The sequence below is a fragment of the Ceratotherium simum genome, chromosome 15 (genome assembly GCF_057802395.1).
Source record: "Ceratotherium simum simum isolate JZ-2026a chromosome 15, ASM5780239v1, whole genome shotgun sequence".
NCBI lineage: Eukaryota > Metazoa > Chordata > Mammalia > Perissodactyla > Rhinocerotidae > Ceratotherium > Ceratotherium simum.
The window spans coordinates 35,916,081-35,930,772 of NC_141914.1; the positions used below are offsets into that span (position 1 = coordinate 35,916,081).

General features: G+C 43.3%; 1 long non-coding RNA gene across 1 annotated transcript in view; it reads right to left on the reverse strand.

Moving 5' to 3' along the window:
- Positions 1–1,021: 1,021 nt before the first annotated feature.
- LOC147915165 (uncharacterized) overlaps positions 1,022–14,692 on the reverse strand; it is a 29,332-nt gene continuing 15,661 nt past the window's right edge. The window contains exons 2-4 of the long non-coding RNA XR_015554457.1: positions 12,960–13,048; positions 12,784–12,837; positions 1,022–6,317 (exon numbers count right to left, since the gene is read on the reverse strand). This is a non-coding gene — a long non-coding RNA (uncharacterized LOC147915165). The remainder of the gene's footprint in view (positions 6,318–12,783; positions 12,838–12,959; positions 13,049–14,692) is intronic.

Here is a 14,692-nt window from a genome sequence, read left to right on the forward strand (position 1 = left end):
TACATAAATTATCACATGTGATCATATCAACTATGCTGAAAGTAGAGGTATTATCCCCATTCAACAGATGAGAAAACTGAGCTCAGTGAGGGCAAGTAACTAGCTCTAAGTCCCTGGGAAAGGATGAGATAGATCCCTAGGGAAAGAGTGTGGCTGAAGGCCAAGCACCAGTGAGGGAGAAGCTAAGGACAGCCAGTGAGCACCCACCGCAGGAGCTCGAGAAAGGAGAGAGGGCAGTGGGAGGTTAGGGAAGAGGGTCGGACAGGCAGTCAGTTGCCTCAGAATGGCTTGAATGAAGGCCAGGACCTCTATCTGTCCCTCTCAGAGACTAGCTGCTGCTTATTTGTACATTTTGCTGGCAATCAGTGGTCACCAGCAACATGTCACCTCCCCCTAAATTAAACCTTATCAGAATCAGCCAAGGAAGGAGTTATGGTTGGCAGGATACAGCCCAGCCAGCTCCAGCACCACCCAAGAGCAGAGGCCGTTTACCAGTTATTGATGACTTTCATTTGCTAACAATAAACCCCATTTCGGAGAGCCTGGGGAGCCACCGATGCAAGCTGTCATTTCTTCATGCCCGGATTTCTCAAGGGAGCTCCTCGGAGATGCAAAGTGAAGCATGCGATGGAGAATAGATTACAAGGCAAAAGAGTTACTTGAAATGTTGGCTCGCTTGAAGAGCGGTGCGGGTCTAGGCATGGTCAGGAGAGTGGATTGGAGACTATGGGCACTGCCACCTCGAAGCTGTGCAGTCTTGGAGAAGTGGCTTCACTTTTCTGGGGTTCTGAAAATGGAGATGTTACTAGAGGCCTATTATGAGAACCAAATAAATGTGCAAATGCGAAGGGGTTTTAATACTTTAAAGCAAGGGTCAGCAAAATTTTTCTGTAAAGGGCCAGATAGTAAACAATTCAAGCTTTATGGGTCATATAGTCTCTGATGCAGCTACTCAATTCTGCCCTTGTAGTGTGAAGGCAATTGTAGATAACACATAACAAATAGGTGTGGCTGTGTTCCAACAAAACTTTATTTATGGATGCAGAAATTCAAGTGTCATGTAATTTTCACAGATCATGAAATATTAGTCTTCTTTTGATTTTTTTCAACCATTTAAAATACAAAAACCATTCTTAGCTTTAGGCTGGACAAGAAGAGAAAGTAGGCCAGAATTAGCTACTGGGCCGTTGATCGCCGACTTCTGCCCTAAAGTGCGGTATAAACGTAGAAAACACAGTAGAGGAAGGAGTTTTGCAAAAAGGTAAAGAAAACTGTGCTTGCTAGGCTTTGTGGTGCCAACATGAAGGGACTAGAAGTCTGGGGCAAGAGGCCAGCGTAGGCTAGGGGAACCAAAGAAGGGATTCATGGAAGGTAAGGCATTTGGTTTGAGCCAGAAGGAGTGGGGTTTCAAAAGGTGGGGCTAAGGTAGGAAGGTGGGTATTTTAGGAGGGATGGAAGAATGAGGGCACAGAGGAGACCAAACAACACCTAGTGGGAGACAACCAGAGAGAGGAATGTGGTAGTAATGGGCAGTGTCAGGGATCCAGCCTGACACTCTTGGCTCCCACTCAAGTGCTCATTCCATGTTCCAGCTGCCTGGTAAACTGTGTGGACAAATAGAAAAATCTAGATGTTCCCTGCTCTAGGGGAACTTGTCACATTGGGAGATAGACAGACATTCCAGAGAAAGTTATTAAAAAATAATCTATCAATTGACACAATAGAAACAGTAATGAACTAATAGTGACCTTCAACTCCTTCAACTGAGCACCTACTTAACTGAGCGTTAGACATTCCGCAAATGTTATTTCATTTGGGACTCATAATAAACTTTTGAAGGTCTGGTCATCCCCTTTACCCCCATTTTACAGATGAGGAGACTTAGAAAAGGTGGGAGAATGTTCCACTGGGCTCAGCAACCATCCTTAGCAACAATAAGGATTTGCGTAGTTTTCCAAAGATTCTTGACAGAGACTGAGAGAAACTCAGTGAATAATAATCTAAGGGACCGTGGTCAGCGACCTTGAAGGCAAATGGAAGCATGTTACAGGTGGGGCAGCCAGAGTGTTGCAAGGGAGTAGCACAGAGGTGGTCCGTGTAGACGACTCAATACCAGCCTGACTGTTTGGAGTAGCTGCAGACTTCTTACATCTATTGGCAAGCCTGGAGCGGTTCATAAGAAAGTTGACAGAAGCCTTGCTGGGGGCGGCATGCTCTAGAAGGAGTTATAGCAGCAGCAGCATGGGGGTTAGGAATAATTAAATAACATTTTCAGCTCTCCCAAGAGCCATTAGACGAGAACAAAGAGGCAGGTGAGAAGAGGAAGTTGAGAGTTATTTGCGCTGTGTTAATGGGCCTTTAATCAACAGACCCCCACCCCGCCACCAGCAGCAGCCGGTCCCTGCAATCTAGGGAGACTGTATACTCACAAAGCTCCCATTCAAGTGCCACAGAGGCTGGCACAATGCAGCAATCAGACGAGCCCTGGCTTCTCCATGGCGCTACACCTGCACCTGTTATCACAGCGGGAACTTCTTGATCAGCCTTTAGAAACTTACAAAATGGAGGAGGTTGTCTATAATCAGTTCTCTTCCAGCCTTTGGGGGTAGAGATATGTAAGCCAATATCAAAGGCTAATTGCCCTCCTTCCCAGGAGAACCATTGAGCCCATGTGGTCTGGGCAGCTACAGGTCTACCATGCGGTGTCGACATGACTGAGTCCATTGGACTGTGAACAAACTCCAGCTGTGAGGGTGGGAGCCGGGGTGCTATTGACGGCTGTAGCTGGAACCAGGGGGATGGGAGCTGCATTAGCATCCACCCCACCGCTGTTGGGGAGAATGTGTGAGCTGGCTCGTCAGGTGCGGAAGGAGGCTGAATGCTTTTTTGATTGCTATAATTGTGGCAAATTGGAAGCTTGAGAGCGCCTCTGTAACGAGAAGAATCTCGTGGATGAGACTTAGGGAAGAGGCCCCTCTTCGGATCCTCTCCTTTGTCCCATGTGTATGAGATAATTCCCCAGCCATTATGGATTGTGAATGGGCTGCTAATTTTAGTTGTGCAAGCCAAACAAAGACCCTGGTTGGTAGATCCGGAAGGTGATTCATCTGATATGATGTTTGTATGGTAAAAGCTAAAGGTCTGGATAGGCGCCCCTGATTGTATCAAACTTTCCATCCAAAGAGCTGGAGAATTTCTTAAGTGGCCATCTCAGTACTGGCAACCTTCTTTCCTGTTTAAGGTCCTTCTGTTTTGGCAGTGCTGGGTGCTAAGTTTGAGTGAGGATGTCCTCTTCTAATTCTTCTTAATTTGGAAGAATCAGGCAGGCAACAGTGAAGTCAGAGTCAGCGAAAGACCCAAAGTAAAAGGCACAGAGACCCAACATAAAACCAAGTCCAATGGTCTTTGATACCTTTGGGGAAAACAGACAAGAGTTAAGGGGATTTCAGAACCCAAACAGGAACAGAAGTTCAGGAAATTTTGAGGAAAGTTGAGGGTGACTAGAGAGTCTCGATTCCTTTTATTGGCTTGCTTATTGCTTATGAGTGGTTCTTGGGCTTGTTGAGCTGAATGGTCAGTGCTTTTCTTTTCTATTTTTTTTAAGTCCACCATAATAGCCAAGAGAATATTGTACTATACTTGATTCCAAAGCTGGCTTTGCTTACTTGCTCACTGTTTTCCTTCAGTAAATCACTCTATTTTGTTGCACCTGAAGGTGACCAACCCATCCCAGTTTGCCAGAGACTTTCTGGTTTTAGCACTGGAAGTCCTGCATCTTGGGAAAGCCCTCAGTTCCATACAAACCAGATGTCCTGCCTCACCAGGGCAGAGTATCAGGGATAAGAGAGTGGAGAAGCAGGAGTTAGACTTGATGAACTTTGGATATTAAGCAAAAGGCCCTGCCATTATCTTGATATCCCACTTTTCATCAAGCTCCATCCCAAAACACCGTCATCGTCCTTCTCTTGAAGCATATGTCTCTTCAGCCTTTTATTGTACTTGCCAAAGCAGTTGTATTCTCTGTGAGCAGTTCGAGGGTAAGGACCCCTGCCTGCCTAGGGGTAGAGTACCTGGCTCCCAGCAGGCCCCCACCAAATGTAGTATTGAAATAGACCCATCACCCCCTTGGGTTTTCTGTCTGTAGCTCCAAGGACCATTCAGACGAACACCCTCTTAAGATCTTTGTGATAACCGGGAGACTTGAATGGCAGAAATAGAAAAGAAAAGACCCCAGCCCTTGTCAGTCTTCTCCTACAAATTTGCTGTTTGATCTTGAATAAGTTCCTTTCCATCTCTGTCTCAATTTTCTGATGAGTGTTAAGAGAAATTGAGAATGTGGGAATTTTTTACTGTATCTACTCAGCTAAGTCGGAACTATAAATCCTAGAATTCCCTTCTCTATATGGTTCTAAGTTAAGGTTGGAATTCCCTTCCTTATATAGTTAGTTCCGAGGTAGAGTTGGCCACAAATTAGTGTTCCAAGTTAGGGTTATGTGAGCTTTGGAAAAGGGACATGAAGGAGATCCATTTTATCTTTTTGCACTCTGAAAGTTGATGAGGGCAGGCACTGTTGCAGCTCATGCATGTGGTCGCTGGTCTGCTGGCTCACTCGACTGATATGGGGTACAGTTGGGCCTTGAGCTCCTCCAGCTCCTGCCAGATCCCCTCCTTCAACTTGTCTGAGTCCCAGGTCAAGTGCAGGTGCTACTCTGTGGTCCAGGCTGCCAGCTCATCTTGTAGGTCAACAGCGTCATTGAGATTGAAGTAGGTGGGAGACAGATACTGTTCCAGCTAATTATTACAGGTTCTAGTCTACTCTTGGTATCTCTACTTTATGTCTGTCTTTCCTTCCACATTTCTAGCCCTGCTGACTTCAGGCCTAGCACCAAATGCAGAAACCACAGCCTTAAATAGCCAACATAATCAGCTCCCACCATTGCATATCGTTTAATCCTTGTACACCTTGCATAAGGTTTAATTCTTGTAATACGTTCCTTGCATATGGTTTAATTCTTGTAATATGTTCCTTATTCTATACCACTTGAAGTAGTTCTGCTTCCCTAAATCTTGAATGATACAAATAATATTTATCGAATGCTTACTATATGCTAAGCACTTTCTCTATATTAGTTTATTTAAACCTCACAAAATCTCTTGTGAGGTAGGGATTATCCCCATTTTATATTACCTTCATTTTATACATGATAAAACTGAAATACAGAGAATTTAAGTAACTCACCCCAAATCATACAGCTTGTAAGAGGCCGAGACAGGATTTTAACTCCAGCAGTTTGCTAGAGTATCCAAGTGAACCTTTATCCACTAGACGATAATGCCTCATTTGTAAAATGAAAGATTATTCTAGATATCCTTGAAGTCCCCTCCAGTTTTAACACTTTATGAAATTAGTTCTGTGTTTAATATTTAACCCCCAGAATAGGATATCTCAAAATGTGGTCTAAGAATCATTTACATCAGAATCACCTGGGAAACTGGTTAAAACACAGATCCCCTGAGCCCCATAGGTCCGTGGGGTGCAGTGGGGTGGTGGGCCTGCGTATTTGTAGTTTTTTTAGGTGATTTTGACTCACACTGAGATTTGAGAACTACTTACTGCCCTAGAAGAATAACAATTAGAAAAATAAATACACATGTGTGTTCTTTTTTTTTTTTTTTGAGAAACAAAAAGCTGAAACTAGTCCATTTAGAGGTAGCTTCCCCTCTGGGACTACATTTAAGTGTAGGGTGGAGCTGCAGCCTCAGGGCTACAGTCAAGAAAACACACGGGACGGAGTTGGTATCAGAAAGCTCTGGCAGGATTTGCCCCTGCTCCTCCCAGAAGCGCCGCTCGAGATAGCTTCATAGAGGTCTTCAGCGAGATGGACGGTCATCAACCCGCCCCAGGACCATGCCAGGAAGCAAGTGGAGGGGCAGCAGCACCACTGCATCCTGCCTTTGTGAGCAGCCCTCTGTCTTCCGCTCCATGCTGTTAATTAGAAGTGTCTCTCTCCCCTCTCCGTGGCCTTATCAGTCACTTATCTTCTCTTGGGAAGTCAGAGTCACGCTGGCCAGAGGTTCTCCCGGTGACCTTGTCTGTTAACAGCATCTGGGGCCCAGGCAGCCGGAAGCAGAGCGGCCACAGGCTGCACAGATTGCAGTTGGAAGAAGGCATGATGGTGGAAAACCTCTTCAAGGCCTCTTGTGGCCATCATTAGCAGGCATGCAGCGCTGACGATGCGGGCCTCTTCCACGCGGTGACGCTGGCCTCAGGACACCAGCGCTCTTGTTGCAAAGCCAGGGAACAGGCCTCCTCAATCCTAAGATGTAGAGCGTACATAATAGTTTGCAAAGGCTTTCCTATACACTGTCTCATTTGAGCTTCTTCCCATCGATCTTGGAATGAACAACCTAAGGAACTTAGAACCTGACTGGGGAAAATGTTAATAATTAATAATTTCCTATCTTTCTTGCCAAATTTCTCTCACAAAGTGTGTCATTTTTAAAAAAGTATTTTGCTTTTCCTAGATGTGATGATATGAGGCAAGTGTTAGGTTCTAGCCAGGTGCCAGGTACTATGTTTTGCAAATTGCTTGTGTGGCATCATTTAATCCTTACAGTGGCCCCCCCAAAATATCATCAGCATCATTGTGCTGAGGGGAAACTGAGGCTCAAAGACGTTACACAGCAACGTGTTAAGTTATCTCATGAGATAATCTCTTGAGATTTTGAGGAGGCACTGGTGCAACTGCTTGATGTGGGGGGAGGCATAAACCAAGAAATAAGCTCGTTGCTGTGAATACACCTTTGTATCAACCTCCTGATGGTGAACTTCTTAAGATCAGGAACTGATCTAACTTTTCTCCCTGCCTGAGTCAGTTAGATTGCCAAGCCTAGCACAAAAGGAAACCAACCTCATGCTTTCTTGACTTTGGAGTCAGGCTAAACCTGGAAGGTCATGGCCCTTTTTTGTGGAAGAAATAACTCCCACAGTGCTTTGCATTCCTCAGCTTTACCGAGAAGACGTGGCCAATTGTTGCTCTATCCCACAGTGATTTTGCTCCAGAACAAGGAAGAAAAATATCTCCCCAGTTCCTTTTTTGACTGCTTTCAAAACCAATCCTAGTAGAAGGCCCCATCCCAGGCTCAGATGCACATACCTGTAAACATGAATCCTAGATTCTCATATTCCCATGTTTGGAAGATATTTTACTAGAAATTTAAGTCAGGCTCCTACTTAGTGCAGGAATTGCCTCCAGAGTCAGGGAGATCACTATGTAGTCAAGTATCCTCTCCCATTGCTGGACATCTTGAGTTTCATAATATCCCATCACCCTAAAACACTGTAATACTGCATAACAAAATTAGGATGATTAGCTAAGAGGAAAGACTAAATTATTAGAGGACATAGAAGAGAGACTCAATTATTTGAGGATAGGAATTATGTCTGGTTTGTTCGCTCCTGATTTTTAGAGCTTTGACTCACTCCCCAGCACATGGTAGGTTCTCTCTACATATTTGTTGAGTGAATAAATAAACCAATAACGGAATGAGTAAATGGATGAACTAATTTTTCAGATTTCCTGGACAAGCTGTCCACCACTTGCCACAAGTATGGAAATGTTTCCTACCTGGTCTTCTTGCCTCCTGGTCTCTACTCTGAGCCATGCTGAGATACATGGCCAAGATTAATGTTTCCCTCACACTGCTTTTCATCAAGTAACAATTCTGCTAAAGTATTCACTGTCTCCCTCTTGTTGGGTATGGAATGAAGGAAAGATTAAGAATTAAATAGGTAGGCTAGAGGATCCTGAATCTTTGAATTCTGTTTAAATATTTCTAGGTACTGCCAAGGAAAATACATGCCAGGTACCATGTGAAGAAATCTTATTTTTTTCCCAATTCTAGTGACAAGTAAGCAAGTCAAAGGAGCTACTCTGCTTGCTATTCACAAAGCCAAATCTGAAACTCACAGCCCACCATTCCAGCGATGAAAAAAGGCCAACCCAGAACTTGCCTAACATCAAGATGAAGAAGGAATTTTCCCTGAACAGGCTTATCTTTACCTCTAGAAACATGGCCAATCAGTGCTTTTGGCCATGGCCAATCCATAGTAACAAGCCTTCTCACCTTGTTATTCAAGGATCTCCATGGTCCAACTATGCTAAAGATTGTAGTCAAACTAACATAGAATTCCAAACCAACCTCCTGACACCCCCAAAATAAGCCCTCCCACATCCAGCTGGACTGGTCTACTCGGTGGCCTGTGCAGCATGCTGGCACATTCCTCTCTCCTTACCTTGGCTCTTAAGTCCCTCCCTATCGCTGTCCCCTCCTCTGCCTCCTTTGCCCACTATGTTTCCAGGACCAGCTCAGTGCTCCCCTCCTCCCTGAATTGAGCCCTGACTGCTTCTCTTCACAAGTAGAGGGCAAGATATGAAGGAGGAGCTGCTTGTACTGTCTCTACCCCACACCCCAGTGCCCAGGACAAGTATGCACTGAGTTGGGTGAGAAGAAGGATCTGGGTTCTACTCCTCCTAATTATAACAATTTGCTCCACTCCTTTCATCTCCCCAAATTCCAATGTCCTCATGTAGAAAATGGAGATAATTTCTACTTCACCGAGTTGTATGAATTAAGTGATATCTAGTAGTCACCCAACAGGTATTCACCAAGGGTTTACTAGGTGCCAGATGCTCAGTGACTGATGTATAGTAGATGTTTAATAAATATTACTGGATGTTATTAAATACTCATTAAATGGATTTGTAAGACTTGTCTAGTTAGAGAAATGAATTATTAGATTGAACATAGGATCTTTTTCAACAGTCTTCTTTTCTTCTTGTTTTTTTTCCACTGAGTACTATTTACAAAAGAAGAGAAATAGAAACAGAATTAATGATTTAACACTTTATGTTCCATATCCTGTACATTACCCATACCTTGTGTCCAACCAATTTGGATTTCTACTGAATGCATGACTGAAATACTTAGAATAAAAATAATAGGTATAAATATAAATATGTTTTCTTATCTTTTTTGCATCAATCAAGTGACATTTGTTAGATAACATTTCATTGTCAGTCTCAATGTTTAGCTAAGAGAATAGACTTGTGAAGGACATGGTAATTATCTTGAAATACACAAAAGCCTCTCATAAAGGATGAATTAGACCTTGTCTGTGTGTCCTCAGGGGAAAATCATTACTGGTAAGTGGAGGATATAAGGAGGCAGATTTCCTCTAAGATATAGTAAGAGAAGTCAGCACATCCCTTCAGAGCTGTGCGTGTGTGTTTGTGTGTGTGTGTGGTTGGGGATTGGGATAGGGACCACTGAAATCACAGTCTGGAGCATAGGACTGTTATGATTCTGGCAGGGATCAAGACTGAGTAGGAAAGAAATCAAATACTTCTAACTCAATAATGGGGGTTCCATTAACTCCATTTTTAATTGAAAAAACTCACTCTACCTGAACCATCCCTAGTCCTCCCAAAAACATACTAACATACATGCACACACATACACACACACACACATACACACAACTGATGTTTGTTCTTGGGAGCTGAGCCTATTTTAATAGGTCCCTGGCAAGTAGACTGACAGCCTCAGCCTTCACAAGGGGAGGTAAAAAAGGAAACTGCAAAAGGTGACTCCACGTTCAGCTTCCTCCAGGGATCCAGCACCCATCCTCTGCTTGTCTGTCTGTGAAATTTGACCAGTGACCAACATTAGTAAGGGCTTGGGGTGCTAAGACCACACGATTAAAACTTAAGTCATTTTATGTCAGGAAAGCGCAAAGGATCTAGGGGGAATAAATCTCTTCCTTCATGAAGAAAGAAGTTTTCTTAAAAGGAAATGGGGTGGAGGTGGAAATTTGGATGGTGACCTTTCAACAGTGAGACACTTGATATGAGGGAGGAGGAAAGTCTAGAACGTGAAGGTAGAGGGTCTGGACTGATGGTTCAGAAAGTGGCCACAGAGGATCTCTTTACAAGTCTCTAAGTTCCCTCAGAGTTGAGATTCAAGAAAATGTTCAAGTTTGCTGCCAATTATACTTTTTTCTTTTCTGTGTAATAATTCTTTTCCAAAATCATTGAAACCCTTTATAAAAGAAATTTGTATGTAGCCATACTCCCAGAGATACTGGTCTTGAGAAAATGAAGGAACAGAGTGGCAAGAGAGAAGGGGGAAGCCTTAGTGCTCCATCTGTACCCTCTACATTCTGTATGTTCCAGCAGACAGGGTGTTGGTGTTGGTTGACTGAAGATCGTGCCACACCCTGTCAAGAGATGGAGTCTATTTCCTCACCCTGAATCTGGGCTGCCTTTGGGATTCACTTTGGCCAATAGACATGTGGTGGAAATAGTGTGCTATTTTTAAGATTAGGCCTCAAGTGGCCTTACAAGGTCCATTTTCAACCCCTTGGCAGACTGTCTGGAGACCACATTTAAGATCCCCAGTTTAGCCTAGTGAAGAAAGAGTGACCATGTGGAGGAGAACCGAGGAGTTCCAGGCAATGTACCACTGACTGCCAGACATGAGGATGAAGCTATCCTCCTCCCTCCAGCCCAGCCAAGCTTTCCAGCTGAATGAGGCCCCACGAGGGAGCCCAGGGAAACCAGCAGAGCAACTCCCTTACCAATGCTCAGAATCACAGCAAATAATGATTGGTTCTTGTTGTAAGCCTTTGGGGAGACGTATTTAGCATCAGCCCATTTACTGGATCATAAGCTCCCACTGATGTCCAGGGGACCTGAAGGGCAACCACAGAGAAGCCAGAAGCAATAAAAGAGCTCCCCAGTGCTAGGGAGCACTCCAGAGAGGGCAAAGCCGCAAGCAAAGAGAGGAAGAAACCTCTGTACAGAAGAAATCTCGGTACGGAATAGAGATTGTCGCTCTCTGAAAGGAGGAAGAAAGTGACTCAGCAGATTGTCTAAGGTATTAATGTAAGAAGGAACTTTCTATCAGAACTAAGAATGGAATGGACTGCTTTAAGTGGTGCTGAGCTCTCCAACATCAGGAGTACTCAAGTGTAGGCAAGAGGGGTGATTGAAGGGCAGAATTTGAGCACTATATTGTTGGCTCTCTGAGGTCACTTCCAACACCAGTCATCTCATTAGGTTCTCTAAATCCTATTTGAGAAGACGGCAGTATATGCATAATTATGTCAATAAATCTGTCACGTTAACTTAAAAAAGAGGTTCTGGTTTATCAAAAGCAGCAGTAAAGTGCATGTGAACGAGACAATTCCTCTGTGTGCACAGCTTATCGACATCAATTTGCCCAGGTTGGTCAGAGTACACAGACACATATCCACAACAGGCACCAGAGGACTGTGAGAATGGAATGCTGGTAAAACATCCGGCTCAAAAATAAGGCCTCTGGGCAGAGATTACATTTTTTTGAATCTCTTTTTGGGGCCAGGCCCTGTTGTTACCATTAAGTGAATTTGCAACATGATCATAATAGTGACAACTGCAATAATAATAACTGTAATAGGCAAGACTCCAACTCCCTGTTGGCCTCTTACTGCCTGCAACAGATCTGTGGCTGAGATGAGCTGTCTCTCCCTTCCCTTCAGAAAGTGTTCATGAAATGCCAAGGGGTGTGTTTGGCCTCATAGCAAAGTGCTGCTTCATTCCAGAAGCAGGTGGAGCCTCTTGAAATTTCCTTATAAGAAAAGCTGCAGGCTTAGTGTGTATTCATTACACTGGCTTTCACCAACATTCTAAGGGGGAATTAAACTTGGTGATATGCTTATCAAAGGTTGTGCTGATTTTCTTTTTTAAAGAAATGCAGTGAGGCTCCCAAGACCGAGTTTACTCATTCTGAATTACATATCACCACCCTCATTGGTGTAAAGAGGGCTCTGAAATATAAAACACATGAAAAAGAACAACTAGAAATTGTATCAACATACTTTTTGGAGTTTAGCTGCATACATGAGAACCATATTTCAAAGCAAAGAAAAAGGAATGTAGCAAAAATATTTGCAAAGGTAAACAATGGGTGTCTGGTGAGAAGCATGCACTCAGACCTCCTCAAAGGAAGGAACCTTCAGGAGGACATAAATGTAGGGACTTCTCTTGAGAAATAGAGCCTGTTCAACCAGAGGGCAGGTAGTTCTCTCCTCCTTCAATCTGAACCTCATCTGAGAGACAATCTCCCAACCAGAATCATTGCTTCCTTATATTGAAACTTACCTGAGAAAGGAGAGACACTATAGGAGTAATTGAAAGAATCTTTGTCCTAGTCCTGCCACTAGCTCAGTGGGTGACCTTCTGGAAACCACTTTCCCTCTCAGAACCTTGGATTATTTATCTGTAAAGTGAAAACCTTCCTTCCAGATTTATGAAATGGTGCAATCTGGGCATCACGTCCCTCAGCTTCACTCTGTTTTGCAAAACATGCAAAGGGAGGAGGAATACAACTTTGTGATTAGCAATGGGCCATTTAGAGGATGACACTAGACAAGGGAGGCTGCCCCTTTTCCACAGAAAACACATGTGGAATTTAACTATGATCTGCTGTTTCTACCTTTATTGTCACTCTTAAAGGAACTTATCTATTCCACGCCTGAAGCTGAGATGTGGAAAAGCCAATGGGCGGATGGTCAATTTTTAGGGGTCAGGGAAGGACTGTTAGGTTACGATGGTTCAGTGAGAGGGCACCAAGCTTTGTGTACTTGGGGTATAACTTAGGGTAGCTGGGATCAGATGAACCACTTGAGGAGGTAGCTGAGCTATGATTAAGAAACCATGATTTGTCATTTTTTTTCCATACCTGGGACAGACTATATGGGATCATTCAGGCTTCTCCAGAATCCAATGCTATAACCTAGAATTGAAAAGGCAGGAAGCTGGGAGTTGGAGTTTGGCAAGGAAAGGGATTAGTGTTGTGCCAGGACTGTTCTAATTAGGAGGGAAACCCAGGGATTCTGCCCATAGGGAAAGGCATACCAGAGATCAACCAGGCGAGGAGTATCAGCCAGTGTGATGACAATGATGATGAACTGGGTGCCTCGAAGACTCAGGATTTAGTTCTAGCTCTGTTGGGCAAACACACAACTGTGAGCCTAGTTTCTACATCTGTAAAGTGAGAAGAATAATCCTCATCTTGTTTATCTCATGGGGTAATGTTGTAAAGGTTACATGAAAATATGGATGGGAAAGTACTTCGTCAACTAAAACATATTATGAAATAATAGTTATAAGGCAAAACTGTAAAAACTTGTAAAGAAAAGGGAAGGTGAATTCCTCCCTAGGTTCACTCCTCTAATTACATTTCAAACATAGATAACATCATTTGCAAAAGAAATCTCAAACGTTCTGAACACCCACTCGTACACCAAGCACGGTAATCCCCATTCCACAAAACTAGAATCTTCAGTCTAATGATGAAAGACTCTCGATGACATCACTTAATTAACAATCGTTATCTAAAACCCTTTACCTTTCATGGTGCATGTGGGCTGGTGTAGGGGATGCATGCAAAGGCTCACTGGCCTCAGCAAAGCACAGACTGCGTGAAGCAATCAAAGTCCCTGACATAGATGTATTTGCTCAGGCTTTCAAACCCCTACTCTATTGTGGAGGAGGGTGAGCAGAGAAGGGGACTTGGTTACTTAGAAACTCCAAGTTGAAAGGCAGAATTGGCTTTCTAGATCCTCAGCAGACCCAAAAGAAAAACTCTTTTTCTTTAATGAGAATTCCTCAAGCTGTTGAATTCACCACCAGCCTTCGAATGAGTGTCCTGTTAATTCTCTTGGGGTAAAAGAATTCCACAGGGGGAAGGAGTAGAATTTTTTTTCAGCTTTATTGAGATATAATTGACAAATAAAATTGTAATGATTTGATATACAGATACCTTGTGAAAGGATTCCCCCCATTGATTTAAGTAACACGTCCATCACCTCACATACATATCTTTGTATTCTGTAAGAACACTTAAGTTGTATTCTCTTAGCAAATTTCAATTATAGAATACAGTGTTATCAATTGTATTCACCATGTTGTACATTAGATCCTCAGACCTCATTCATTTCCTAACTGAAAGTTTGTACCCTTTTACCAACATCTCCCTATTTCCCCCATCCCCCAACTCCTGGCACCACCTTTTACTCTCTGTTTCTATGAGTTTGACTTTTTTTTTTTATATTCCACATATAAGTGATACCACACAGTATTTGTCTTTCTCTGTCTGGCTTATTTCATTCAGCATAATACCTCCAGGTTCAACCATGTTGTCGCAAATGGTAGGATTTCCTTCTTTTCTAAGGCTGAATAATATTCTATTGCACATGTATACCACATTTTCTTTATCCATTCATCTGTTGACAGATGCGTAGGTTGTTTCCATACCTTGGCAATTGTGAATAATGCTGCAACGAACATGGGAGTACAGATATCCCTTCAAGATAATGATTATGTTTCCTTGGGATGTATACCCAGAAGTGGGATTGTAGGATCATAGGGTAGTTCTATTTTTATTTTTTTTTTTGCTGAGGAAAATTTGCCCTGAGCTAACATCTGTTGCCAATCTTCCTCTTTTTTTGCTTAAGGAAGATTAGGCCTGAGCTAACATCTGTGCCAGTCTTCCTCTATTTTGTATGTGAGTGGCCCCCACAGCATGGCTGATGAGTAGTGTAGGTCCGCGCCCGGGATCCGAACCTGTGAACCCAGGCCGCCACAGT